The sequence below is a fragment of the Salvelinus sp. IW2-2015 genome, linkage group LG14 (assembly GCF_002910315.2).
Source record: "Salvelinus sp. IW2-2015 linkage group LG14, ASM291031v2, whole genome shotgun sequence".
Taxonomy (NCBI): Eukaryota; Metazoa; Chordata; class Actinopteri; order Salmoniformes; family Salmonidae; genus Salvelinus; species Salvelinus sp. IW2-2015.
In genome coordinates, this window is record NC_036854.1 from 38160362 (window position 1) to 38174353 (window position 13992).

Below are 13992 nucleotides of genomic sequence, written 5' to 3' on the forward strand. Positions count from 1 at the left end.
GCACAGACCTGGATAGTATAACAGAACTCTGCAGGCTATCTCTGCAGTAGATTGCAACTCGGCCCCCTTTGGCAGTTCTATCTTGTTGGAAGATGTTATAGCTAGAGATGGAAATGTCAGGATTTTTGGTGGCCTTCCTAAGCCATGATTCAGACACAGCTAAGACATCAGGGTTGGCAGAGTGTGCATCTGTAAACTGATTGTTCCCAGTTGGCATAGAACAGGTATTCCCAAACTGGGGAACGCGTAATGCCATCGGGGGTACACCAAATAAAGATGTGATTCACATTTTTATATTATTTTTTATAATAAATAAATTGAATTTAAAAAATAAAAACAAATCTTCACGTTTTCAAACAGTCCATTTATATTTTCCTACGGGGCTTTACATTTGGGTGATGTTTTTTCTCACCTGAGTAGCCTCGTATCACTGCCAAAAATAAAATTAAACCATCTAGTGTTCAGCGAAATAACAACACAATGTCAAATACAGGTAGCCTAGTCAAATAATTAACATCCAATCACATTAACCGTTACTCTCTCGCAGGAATTCCACTAACGGTCAGTATGTAGCCAAACGCAGCTGCTGCTCATTCTATTTGCTCGAAAATGTATAAATGGTTAAAAAAAAGTAAGGCCCGCATCCATAGAGACACATACCAGCTCTACTGGTATTACTGCTACTACCAGCAGTACTACACCTGCACCTGTCGACGACACAAGTTGTTCTGCTTCCACAAGCACATCCAATGCTAACATCAGTAATACTACATTTGTTGTTAGCCCAGCTAGCTAATTGTGAATCTGATGCAGCCAAAGAGCATGCCCCCTTAATGCCCCCTTACCCAGGAAAGCACAGAACAACAGACAGGGACATTGGTCCATCGAAGATGAGAACTACATTGATTTGATTTGGTGTTCGCTTATATTGGGAGTAGTGCCTTTCCTCGGCCACAGTGTGTTATATGTGCAAAAGTACTATCTCACAACTCGATGAAACCTTCAKTCTTGCGAAGACATTTAGAAACAAAACATGCCAATTTGAAAAATAAGCCACAGTTTTTTTTTTGAGCGAGAATTCAGACGACTTTCGAGTAGTAAGACATGTATAAAAGCAACATATAGCATTAATAAGAAGGGGCTAGAAGCTTCTTATGTGGTGAACTAACAAGTGGCTAGGACAGSCAAGCCCCATACTATTGTGGAGGACTTAATTCTTCCTGCTGCCGCGGATATGGCTGGGACAATGCTGGGGAAAAAGGCCAAAAGAACTATACAGACAATGCCGTCATCAAACAACACAGTTTCACGACGCATCAGTGACATGGCAGGAGATGTTTTGAAATAATTACTGCTTCGCATACAAGCCAGTGAATTCTATGCATTACAGCTGGATGAGTCAACAGACGTGGCAGGCCTGGCACAGTTCCTGGTATACGTCCGTTACGTTTATGGGGGGTCAATTAAGGAAGACATCCTCTTCTGCAAACCACTGGAAACCAGGACAACAGGAGAGGATATTTTTTAAGTACTGGACAGCTTTGTGACATCAAATGGACTTTGGTGGTCAAGATGTGTTGGAATCTGTACTGATGGAGCAAAAGCCATGACAGGGAGGCATGGTGGAGTGGTAACGCGCGTGCAAACAGTGCTCCCGACGCCACTTAGGTACACTGCAGCATRCACCGAGAGGCTCTTGCTGCCAAAGGAAAGATGTTTTTTAAAGCAATGCCCCTGAACTTTCGTGTATTTTCTGTACTACGGAATGATATGTAAAGCTTTTACAACATACAGAAGTGCGCTGGTTATCAAGGGGCAAGGTACTGACACGTTTTTTAAAATTGAGAGACGAGCTTAAAGTTTTCTGACCATAATTTTCACTTGTCTGATCGCTTGCGTGATGACGAGTTTCTCACACGACTGGCCTATCTGGGTGATGTTTTTTCTCGTCTGAATGGTCTGAATCTAGGATTACAGGAACTCCCAGCAACTATATTCAATGTGCGGGACAAAATTGAGGCTATGATTAAGAAGTTGGAGCTCTTCTCTGTCTGCATTAACAAGGACAACACACAGGTCTTTCCATCGTTGTATGATATTTTGTGTGCAAATGAAGTCAAGCTTACAGACAAAATGTCAAATGTGATATAGCGAAGCACCTGAGTGAGTTGGGTGCGCAATTGTGCAGGTACTTTCCCGAAACAGATGACACAAACAACTGGATTCGTTATCCCTTTCATGCCCTGCCTCCAGTCCACTTACCGATATCTGAACAAGATAGCCTCATCGAAATTGCAACAAGCGGTTCTGTGAAAATTGAATTTAATCAGAAGCCACTGCCAAATTTCTGGATTGGGCCYCGCTCAGTGTATCCTGCCTTGGCAAATCACGCTGTTAAGACACTGATGCCCTTTTTGCAACCACGTACCTATGTGAGAGTGTATTCTAGGCCCTCACTAGCATGAAAAGTAAATACAGGCACAGACTGAGTGTGAAAAATGTTTTAAGACTGAGACTCTCTCCAATACAACCCAACATTGCAGAGTTATGTGCATCCTTTCAAGCACACCCTTCTCATTAACCTGTGTTGAGTTATTCACAATTTTCGATTAACAAATCAAGTTTTATATGTGAAGAGCAAAATTATTGATTATTATTATATTATTATTTGTGCCCTGGTCCTATAAGAGCTCTTTGTCACTCCCCACGAGCCGGGTTGTGACAGAAACCCTTTATGTTTAATAAATGGATCGTATAGTGTGTGTGTGGCAGGCTTACAATGATGGCAAAAAACAACATTTGAGAGTACTCTGATCCTTGTGCTAGAAGGGGGTACGCAGCTGGAGGTTGAATGTTTGAAGGGGTATGGCACTATAAAACGTTTGGGAACCACTGGCCTAGAAAATAACAAAAAAGCCAAATCATGTTCTTGAAATTGTATATTTTGTTACTTGCCTCTTGACACGTACTGTACACTGACTATACCAAACATCAGGAACACTTTTTTGCCCMCAGAGTAGCCTCAATTCGTAGGGGCATGGACTCCACAAGCTGTCGGAAGAGTTCCACAGGGATGCTGGCCCATGTTGACTCCAATGATTCCCACAGTTGTGTCAAGTTGGCTGGATGTCCTTTGTGTGGTAGACTATGTTTTATACCCCCCCCCCCCCCGTAGCAGTTCTTGACACAAACCGGTGCATTTTGGCACTTACTACCGTATCCGTTCAAAGACACCTCTGTCTTGTCCATTCACCCCTCACTGGCACACATACACAATTCCATGTCTCAATTGTCTCAAGGCTTAAAAATCCTTCTTTAACCTGTTTCTCCCTTCATCTACACTGATTGAAGTGGATTTACAAGTTTCAATAAGGAATCATAGCTTTCACCTGGTCAGTCTATGTCATGGAAAGAGCATGTTCTTTAATGTTTTAATGTTTGGTAGGCTTATCCAATGGAAATATGGATAGGCCTACCAGATGGCACTACACTAAATTAGCACTTGACTTGAATATGTTTTAAAACTGTGGTCTCCAGATAATTCATCTTCCAAAATAACACTGACAAGTTGAAGAAGAGCTATTGTACTGAGTGCACCAACATCTCCCAGCACCAACACATCACAAAATGTTTATGCATGACCATTTTCATTATCTCTTTCTGTCTGTTCTGTCTGTCTGTCTGTCTGTCTGTCTGTCTGTCTGTCTGTCTGTCTGTCTGTCTGTCTGTCTGTCTGTCTGTCTGTCTCCCTGTGTCTGTCTGTCTGTCTGTCTCTCTGTCTCTCTGCTCTGCTCTCTCTCTCTCCTTCTCTCTCTCTCTCTCTCTCTCTCTCTCTCTTCCTTCTCTCTCTCTCTCCTCTCTCTCTCCTCTCCTCTTCTCTCTCTCTCTCTTCTCTCTCTCTTCTTCTCTCTCTCTCTCTCTCTCTCTCTCTCTCTCTCTCTCTCTCGCTCTCTCTCTCTCTCTCTCTCTCTCTCTCTCTCTCTCTCTCTCTCTCTCTCTCTCTCTCGTTCTCTCTATATATCTCTATCCTCTTCCCTCCCTCCCTGTCTCCCCACCTCAGGGACACACAGAGAGACTTTTTGGCATTCTCAATTAACCGAATCACCTCTCATTTGGGTGTCTGAGTAACAAGTCGAACATTAAGGAATTAAACCTTCCAGTTACAGCAATTAGCAGGTGCATTTATGATTTCTCAATTGGCATCCTGACGCACCTGCATATTAAAGACATGGAAATAGTCCTGATTATTATTAATGGGATGCATAGAGAGGCGTGCAGGTGGTCACACAGGCCCTGAAATACAACTGATCTGATTAGAAGATGAAAAGACGCAAGCATCTCTTTTAGTATCTGGGAGGATCAGATGTCCTCATGGAGAGAGGAGTTAAATGATCAAATTCAATTATGTTTTGAATTGTATTAGGGTACCTTACCCATTCTACCCAAAGTCCGGACTATTTACATTGACACCCTCCGCCCTTTGTTTTTATACTGCTGCTACCCGCTGTTTATTATCTATGCATAGTCACTTTACCCCTACTTACATGTACATATTTATCAGGATAAAGGTAAGACTCAGATGCAGACAGTGCCAAAGTAACAATGTTTATTACAGCAACAGGGGCAAAGGTACAGGATGGCACGCAGGCTCAGGGTCGGGTCAGGCAGAGGTCGGCAATCCAGAGGTGGGGCAAAGGTACAGGACGGCAGGCAGGCTCAGGGGCAGGRAGAGTGGTCAGGCGGGCGGGCTCAGGGTCAGGACAGGCAAGGGTCAAAACCAGGAGGATGAGAAAAGAGAGACTGGAAAAAGCAGGAGCTGAGACACAAAACGCTGGTTGACTTGACAAACAAGACAAACTGGCCCAGACAGACAGAAAACACAGGTATAAATACCCAGAGGATAACTGGGGAAGATGGGCGACACCTGGAGGGGCTGGAGACAAGCACAAGGACAGGTGAAACAGGTCAGGGCGTGACAATATTACCTCGACTAACCTGTACCCCCACACATTGACTCAGGAACGGTACCCCCTGTACGTATATAGCCTCCTTATTGTTCTTTTATTGTGCTACTTTTTATTTAGTAAATATTTTATTAACTCTATTTCTTGAACTGCATTGTTGGTTAAGGGCTTGTAAGTAAGCATTTCACAGTAAGGTCTACCTGTTGTATTCGGCGCATGTGACAAATATCATTTGATTTGATTGATTATCACTGTATTCTGCTCCACTTGTTACGTCTTCCATTTAATCGAACAACAAACATTCACGGCAACATTTCAAGCACGGTAGTATTTTTCTCCAAAAAGTGTTGTTTGGGCATGAAATCTATTGGTGGTTGGATTCATACAAAATTAAAACACTGATCTATTCTAACAACCCTCCAGCCTGAATTTTAATTAAACTGTCTTTAGTGACCAGTCTTGATTYAGAAGCCAAGGGCCAAACTCTTCAATATGCTTCCAATGTTTTTCTGTGAGGGAATCAGAGTATTTGGCATTGTGATATCTGGACTGAGGAAGACACCAGAGACCAACCATGGGGGCCAAGCTGGACTGCATCTATCTGTGTAAATCATGTGTAAACATTGCTGGATTGATGCTGAGGGAAAAAACACTCAGTGCCAATGAGTATAGTCTGTGAACATGTCTCACAGAAATGGGTTTTATACATTTGTGCTTACCTCATTGTGCTTGCCCACGCACTCAAGGACACACGCATTGAGCAAAAACAATCGCAACATTTTAAATAGATGGGATTATCCAAGGCGAGTTCCAAATACACGTATACGAATATGAGTGAAGTCAAACCAAATTCACAATCTGTTCTGTAAAATGGCCACTGGCTCCTCCTGCACTGACATAGGGAGTTATCTTAGCTCAGGATTGCCTGTGATTGCAGTGTTTAGTGTGGCTTACAGAGGTCGCTGCCCCAATCTCCCCATTCTTAGTGCATAATAGGTACTTCTCCAGGCCTGGCCTGCCCTCTGTCTGGTCTGCCATGCCTTGTGCCTGGCTTCACTCCCCAGGCTCTGAGAGTATCCAATTTCCCCTGGCTGGGAGGTACTCTTCTGCCTCAGAGCCCCACAGCCACAGCAGCACTATTGCTTCGCCCCATCTGTGAAGTGTCTTTGGGTTACATTTAATCGCCTCACGGATCCCTTACTTTTTAACCCTGCCACCCTCACCAGAATCACACGGACACATCCCACCACAGCACACCTGCTGACATGGGATACCTGAAGAGTCATCTTTCATCAAGGAGGATGCATGCACCTGCTGCTTAGCTTACGTGTCACGTCCGGGGCCATATGTGAGTGTATTTGAAGCAGAAAGGCAGCATTTGGAACTTGTACACACCTCATCAGTGGTTTCCTCAAATGGAACAATCGTGTGAGAGTTGTAAAGACAATAAAAAATGACAACAGGACGGAGAGGGGGTAAACAAAAACAATGATGCATCAATCGGGGCCCGGGTTTAATAGTTTGGATCGTCACTTAGCTGTGTCTCTGTCTGTCTGTCTGTGCCGGTAGAGGTGATAGGCCACTGGAGACAGGAGACAGCTTGCAGCTCTCGGTTTCACCTCATTTTCATAATCATAAGGCATTCTGGAGCTGCAGCTGTGCCAATATTGTGCGGTGGGTCACATCAGGGGAAACATGATTCTATTACTCTGTAAGTGTCCAGGCATAGTCTCCTTCTGGCAGACACAGGATGGGATGGGCCTCTAAAAGGGAGGCTGGAGAATTACAAAAAATTGGATCAAATTTAGAAATATGGACCCAATTCCATTTCCCTCTTCACTCTGTCTGTACGATTCAGCATACGGCTACACAGATAACAAACGACTGTAATAAAAAATGTTACAGAAAAAGAAAAAGGAGGGCCCCAAATGCATTGAGGGCAGCAAATGAAACTGGAAGTTAGATATACTGTATATTTGAAATTAATTTTAAATGTAGTCCCTAGATTATATAAAATGTATTATTTTGTGTCCGCCTCCCATACAAAACCGTTCATGGACAGCTGTTGAAGCATTCAGACTGACTTGTCTGCTACCAAAGAGCATTRGCCCTGGTTCCGCCACTCGTCCAACATACGAGTCCTAAACCCAGAACCAAATCGAGCAGCTGTCTGCGTGTGAAGTTGTCCTTCAACTCAGCATAACAGTTTCAGCAGCAACACCACTACGTTAATATTTAATCACACATGACCTTGAGGTTAGTCCCATTATGTTCTATTCATTAGATTTGACCGATGTAAAATACAACCCGACACCCCCTTTTCACCACCAAAGAAAACCATAATGAAAGCAAATAGAGAAAATATAGCAAATACTAGGAAAGAATCCAAAAAAGAATTCAGTCTCTGTTTTCAGTATTTGGCTTCCTCGTGTCTAAAGTGCTTTATATCTCTGCTACTTTGTTCTTTTCTAAAATAATCAGGGACATCTAAAAATCGGTATGCCATTTAGGGTAAAATATGACTTTGGAAATAATTTACTTGTCATGTCATCTAAAGTCACAGGCTGAGTGCTGCACTCAAGCATTCATAGACAGCACACCATGCACCATTAGTGGTTGGACTACCAAACACCCTGAAAGGCCTTGAATCATCTTTGTAGATATAGTTTTCACATTTGGCACCTTTATCTCACATCACAGCATATGGAACAGAGGAGCTACATTTTTGTTAATAGACATATAACATCAAACACATAATCTATACACACATACGCTATAATACTCTACATAAAAATAAAAATAAATGTAATCCTTAAGAGTCTACTGAAGAAGCCAATCGTCAATCTAAGTCACATAATAAAAATATCCCCATCAAAATCCGTCAGTTTAAGCTAGAGATGTCAGTTTTTATGCGTGGGCCGCTTCTCAATCCACCACATCCGCGTATTTGTCGGCCTTCCGCACCTGCGGAGAAGGAGGCCGAGCTACAGCGGTGTTTGTCAGACCACGAGACATCCCGAAAATTGGTCTTCTCACAAAAACATCTGTAGCGTCCAAACAGTTTGGCCTACAAACTGTTGACCACTCTACAGTATGGAAAGGGGAGACTCTCACGAACACAATGCTGTTTTTCTCTACGACTCGTCTGAAATCAGTAACGTTTATGTGCCGACTTCTGTCTGGAGGTAAAGCTGGAGGTAAAGCACAGTAATAAGCTCCGTACAACTAACCAGTAACCTAGATACGTAGGACCATATCACACAGTGCTGGCAATGCCCTCTGCAAAGACAGACAGCACAAGAAAGATGTTTCCAATAGAGCAACAAATGGGAAATAGAGTAGGGAAGAATACTGAAGTTTATACCAGGGCTATCAACACATTGATTCATTTCAGCTGGAAGGAGATGGCAGGGCACAGCTTTACAGACTCCTGGGGGACTTAGAGAACATGTATGCAGAAAATTGGAAATCAATACAGGTTTCTCACTAGCAAAAGCAGCCCTATTTTAGCTACAGGAGTGAGGGCAGGCTACTAGAGTTACTAGAGTTATGGTCGTCCGTATTGGCGCCATGACGATATGGCCAGGGCGATGCCTCTCTATTCACACGTAAAATAGTACTACGGTGTCACAGGCTACTTGGATGCTCCAAATGTAGTACAAACATATGTGTTTTGTCTGGCATGTTCTATGTAGAAAAGGAAATGCAGTGTTTAATTAACATATCCTTTTTGGAGCTCCCTCAAGGAAAACAAGCAAGAAGTTGAAGCAACCATCGCCAAGCAAATAGACGTTCTGACTTCTGTAAATAGACTGAGATCTTTTCTGGAAGACTGGTATCTGTGCCACCTGGGTTAGGAAGGTACCGGGACAGTTTTGGTGTAGGCCTCTGTGTTCCCCTCAAGTTGAAAAGCTTTCAGTTTGAGGCCCTGTCAGAATGGGACGTCTAGTGCATACTAAACACACCCTGTCATTCTGAATGAAAACTCCAAAGGACAAAGAGCGAAATAAAAATGTCAAGCTGGAGGGTCACAGAAAACATGACAGCAAATACTCTCTTTAGCACAGGGCTTCACTCTCACATGATGATTAATAAATGGGTTCTATGACCCCTCAGAAACATTTGGATATTCAGACAGGATGACATTTTACTATCCTGCACATTATCATGACATAGATAATGACATTCGATGACATTAAATCTCTGTTGAAATGCTTCAGTATCAACGTGGTATTCTAACCTCACCTCATTGTCCTTAAAAGGTGCATTGTTGGCAACAACTTCAATCAAGAACATTCGAAAGGCCTTGTAACAACAGTTAATGTAATGATGTCTGCTGTGTGTACAGCCTTTCTCAACTATAACAGCTATCAGACATCCTCAAAAATGTAATCCACTGCTATACAAAAACTAATTGTTTGTTTTATCACATCAGACTGGTTTGTTTCTACCCCCTTGCTAATAAGAGTATGACTTATCCCACTGCGGTCTGCAGGATGTCAGTTTAGCTTTTGTTTTCCTGAGCACAGCCTGGCTGATAAACAGTGGTGATTTGGTGAGTGTTTGACAGTTTGCTTATTTCCCTTCTGCTCAGAGGGCTCTCATCAGCTAATTTCAACATGGCAGGCAGTGGAAGTTAAACTAAGTGTTTGGGGAAATGTCATTTTTAATTAAATCCCAGGTCCTTTCAGATAAGCAGTTAGGCATTAATTTCACCTAGGGCGTGAAGTTGTATAGAGCCAGAGTAGCATGACGTATGTCTATCAAGACTAATGATATGCATAAACTCTGTACACCCCCTCCCTCTGGTATGACAAAGAACTCCTAATGATATGTCTGTCATGTTTCTAAAAACATTCTGACAGTGTATTATGCATATCATTAGTTATGAATAGTGTACATGCCAATAGATAAAATATATACACTCCCCATACTTATTTATTTAGACAGCGAAGCTACAACTTTTAATTTGGCTCTATACTCCAGAATTTGGGATTTGAGATCAAATGTTGTATATGAGGCAACAGTACAGAACCTTTTGAGGGTATTTTCATACATACCTGTTTTCCCGTTTAGAAATGAATGCACTTTATGTGCGGTGCCTAGAGAAATTATTCACACCCCTTGACATTTTCCACATTTCTATGAGTTACAGCCTAAATTTTAAATGGTTTACATTTCGATTTTTTTGTCACATAAAGTCAAAGTAAAATTATATCTTAGATTTTCTTATACCACCCTCATGGAGTCTGTTTCTGACCGTTTGAGCAGACACATGCACATTTGTGGCCTGCTGGAGGTCATTTCGCAGGGCTCTGGTAGTGCTCCTCCTTGCACAAAGGGGGAGGTAGCGGTCCTGCTGCTGGGTTGTTGCCCTCCTACGGCCTCCTCCACGTCTCCTGATGTACTGGCCTGTCTCCTGGTAGCGCCTCCATGCTCTGGACACTACGCTGACAGACACAGCAAACCTTCTTGCCACAGCTCGCATTGATGTGCCATCCTGGATGAGCTGCACTACCTGAGCCACTTGTGTGGGTTGTAGACTCCGTCTCATGCTACCACTAGAGTGAGAGCACCGCCAGCATTCAAAAGTGACCAAYACATCAGCCAGGAAGCATAGGAACTGAGAAGTGGTCTGTGGTCACCACCTACAGAATCACTCCTTTATTGGGGGTGTCTTGCTAATTGCCTATAATTTCCACCTTTTGTCTATTCCATTTGCACAACAGCATGTGAAATTTATTGTCAATCAGTGTTGCTTCCTAAGTGGACAGTTTGATTTCACAGAAGTGTGATTGACTTGGAGTTACATTGTGTTGTTTAAGTGTTCCCTTTATTTTTTGGAGCAGTGTATGTTGCATAGACTCACTTTGTGTGTAATAACAGTGTTTAGCAGGATTTCATATGACTGTAGCCCACACATAAAATTATTTCTAAGGTCCCTTGGTCAAGCAGTGAATTTCAGACACAGTTTCAACCACAATGACTAGGGAGGTTTTACAATGCCTCACAATGAAGGGCACCTATTGGTAGATTAAAGGGGGGGAAAATCACACATTGAATATCCCATTGAGCATGGTGAATTACACTTTGGATGGTTTATCAACACCCAGTCACTACAAAGATACAGGTCATCCTGTTACGCAGGGTGGAACAGGGGAACCCAAGAGTAGACTCCAACGAGGAGACTGGGATGAAGTACCCAAGGTATTTATTGAACCCCTAGGGGGGAGATGGAGTGCAGGTCAGGGGAAGCTCGGGCAGGTTGCTGGACACCAGGAGCYGAGGCTGAAGCGAGAGGGGTTGAGACAGGGTAAGCAGGTCCGGAGCGCAATCCAAGAGGGTAGAGTGGGGTAGAGTGGGGAATCCAGGACAGAGGAGCAGGATGATGAGACTTGGGACAGGAGACAGGGACCAGAGACAGAGCGGACAGAACTGTCGTGGAGAGGAAAACAGCATCAGGCAAGGAAAACAGGCACAACAGGATAGCAGGATCTGAATAGTAACAAACGGCTAGACCATGGACTGACTGAGCAGAGATTACGATCCGGCAGCGTGGAAGTGGCAGGGCTGAGTATTTGTAGAGGTCTTGATTATGGAACAGGTTGCAGCTGGTGGGGATCTGCTGTGACTCCAGCACACCTGTCTCTGCCCACACAATCACACACACACAGAGAGAGAGAGAGAGAGAGAGAGAGGGAGAGGGAGAGAGTACTGGGGGAGCGGCAGGTCAAGGAGACACAGGATGAGCAGTAGAGGGCGTTGCAGGAGCAGATGTGACACATCCTTCCTAACTCAGTTGCCGTAGTGGAAGGAAATCGCTCAGGGATTTCACCATGAGGTCAATGGTGACTTTAAAACAGTTACAGAGTTTAATGGCTGTGATAGGAGACAACTGAGGATGGAACAACAACATTGTAGTTCACAATACTAACCTAATTGACAGAGTGAAAACAAGGAAGCCCATACAGAATAAAAAATATTCCAAAACACAACTGTTTGCAATAAGGCACTAAAATAAAACTGCAAAGAATATAGCAAAGAAATGAACTATATTTCCTGAAAACAAAGTGTTATGTTTGGTGCAAATCCAACACAACAAATCACTGAGTACCGCTCTTCATATTTTCAAGCATGGTGGTGGCTGCCTTACGTTATGGGTTGCATGTCATTGGCAAGGACTATAGACTTTTTTTTAGAATAAAAAGAAACAGAATAGAGCTAAGCACAGGCAAAATCCAACAGACACTGGGAGACAAATTCACCTTTCAGAAGGGCAATTACCTAAAACACAAGGACTGGAGTTTATTACCAATATGACATTGAATGTTCCTGAGTGGTCTAGTTACAGTTTTGACTTAAATCGGCTTGAAAATCTATGGCAAGACTTGAAAATGTCTATCTAGCAATGATCAACAACCAACTTAACAGAGTTTGAATAATTTTTTAAGAATAACTTGCAAATATTGTACAATCCAGGTGTGCAAAGCTCTTAGAGACTTACCCAGGAAGACTCAGAGCTGTAATGGCTGCCAATGGTGATTCTAACATGTATTGACTCAGGGGGTTTAATACTTTTTTTATTTTTTATTTTTTTATTTTACCTTTATTTAACTAGGCAAGTCAGTTAAGAACAAATTATAATTTACAATGACGGCCTACTCCGGCCAAACATGGACCATGCTGGGTCAATTGTGCTCCACCCTATGGGACTCCCAATCACGGCTGGATGTGATACAGCCTAGATTCGAATCAGGGACTGTAGTGACACCTCTTGCACTGAGAGCAGTGCCTTAGACCACTGTACCACTCGAATATATTAGAGTTTAATTTTTCATACATTTTGTACCAATGTTAGAATTTTCTTCTAGTTTGACATTAGAGTATTTTGTGTAGATCGTTGACACAAAAACATCAATTAAACCCACTTTGTAACATAACAAAATGTGGGTGTCAATACTTTCTGAAGGCACTGTATTCATTTGAAGGTGTCATAAGTATTCTGACAAATTCACTTACACTACCGGTCAAAGGTTTTAGAACACATCAAGGGTTTTTCTTTATTTTTACTATTTTCTACATTGTATAATAATAGTAAAGACACATATGGAATCATATGTGGAATCATGTAGTAACCAAAAAAGTGTTAAACAAATCAAAATATATTGTATATTTGAGATTCTTCAAAAAGCCACCCTTCGCCTTGATGACAGCTTTGAACACTCTTGACATTCTCTCAACCAGCGTCATGAGGTAGTCACCTGGAATGCATTTTAATTAACAGGTGTGCCTTGTTAAAAGTTAATTTGTGGAATTTATTTCCTTCTTAATGCATTTGAGCCAATCACTTGTGTTGTGACAAGGTAGGGTGGTATACAGAAGATAGTCCTATTTGGTAAAAGACCAAGTCCATATTATGGCAAGAAAAGCTTAAATAAGCAAAGAAAAATGACAGTCCATCATTACTTTAAGACATGAAGGTCAGTCAATTCGGAACATTTCAAGAACTTTGAACATTTCTTCAAGTGCAGTCGCAAAAACTATCAAGTACTATGATGAAACTGGCTCTCATGAGGACCGCCACAGGAAAGGAAGACCCAGAGTTACCTCTGCTGCAGAGGATAAGTTCATTAGAGTTACCAGCCTCAGAAATTGCAGCCCAAAAATATGCTTCACAGAGTTCAAGTAACAGACACATCTCAACATCAACTGTTCAGAGGAGACTGCGTGAACCAGGCCTTCATGGTCGAATTGCTGCAAAGAAACCACTACTAAAGGACACCGATAAGAAGAATAGACTTGGTTGGTCCAAGAAACATCAGCAACAGACATTAGACCGGTGGAAATTTGTCCTTTGGTCTGGAGTCCAAAATGTGAGTTTTTTTGGTTCCAACTGCCGTGTCTTTGAGAGACGCGGTGTGGGTGAACGGATGATCTCTGCATGTATATTTCCCACTGTAAAGCATGGAGGAGGAGGTGCTATGGTGTGGGGGTGCTTTGCTGGTGACACTGTCTGTGATTTATTTAG